The 914-nt window shown below is 42.6% G+C and overlaps 1 non-coding gene across 1 annotated transcript; it reads left to right on the top strand.

Moving 5' to 3' along the window:
• The first annotated feature begins 264 nt into the window (after positions 1-264).
• Positions 265-336, top strand: trnat-cgu (transfer RNA threonine (anticodon CGU)). The gene has a single exon. It is a non-coding gene; the product is annotated as a tRNA-Thr (tRNA).
• Positions 337-914: the final 578 nt, after the last annotated feature.

The raw sequence follows: 914 nt of genomic DNA on the forward strand, positions 1-914 counted from the left end.
AAATTTTGCAGGGGTATGGGGAAAGAGCTGGGAATAATTGGATTGCTCTTTCCAGAGCACGACGGGGCAAATGGCCTCCTTCTGTGATGTATGATTCTCTAATTATCTGAAAGGTTTTATTAAAGGATTCATGTAAATGAGGCTGTTATTTGCCTGCTCCACTATCTCAGTTTATTTCTGTGTACAAGTGCCTGTTCTGTTTCAACCTCATTGAAATGATTCGGGGTTCGGTACTAATGAAGCTCAAGTTAAACTCTGACATACGGCGTAGTGGCCAAGTGGTAAGGCGTCGGTCTCGTAAACCGAAGAGCATGGGTTCGACCCCCATCTACGCCTCGGGACATTTATCGCATTTAATTTGACATTTTTAATGTTTCTCCTTTTTATCTCTATCAAATACATTCATAACTTTGAGCCTTTCTTTCAACTCTCCTCTTGACATTCTTTGCTCTAAAGAGAAAAATCCCTGCTTCTCCAGTCTCTTTGCATAAATGAGGTCCCGCATCCCTGGTACCATTCCAATAAATCGATTCTGCACTCCCTCCAAGGCCTTGCCTTCTTTCGTAAAGTGTGGTGCCCAGAATTGAACGCAATACTCCAGCTGAGGCCTCATCGGTGCTTTATAAATGTTTAGCATAATTTCCTTGCTTTTATACTCTATTCAGCTATTAATAAAAGACAGGATCTGAAATCCGTTTACACAGCTTTCTCAACTTATCCTGCCACCTTCAATGATTTGTGTGCGCACACCCCATGTGTTCCAGTTCGTGCACCCTCTTTCAAATTGTACCATTTAGAGCTGGTTAATTAATTGCAGGGGAGAGCATTCTGAGTGGTTTCGGGGCCAGTGGTCTGCAGAGGGAGCCGATTAAACGAAATAATCGGCCCCATTAAAGTTCTACCATTTAGTTTAC

The sequence above is a fragment of the Somniosus microcephalus genome, unplaced genomic scaffold (genome assembly GCF_052327205.1).
Source record: "Somniosus microcephalus isolate GS21.2 unplaced genomic scaffold, FLI_Smic_1.0 unresolved_chr1, whole genome shotgun sequence".
Taxonomy (NCBI): Eukaryota; Metazoa; Chordata; class Chondrichthyes; order Squaliformes; family Somniosidae; genus Somniosus; species Somniosus microcephalus.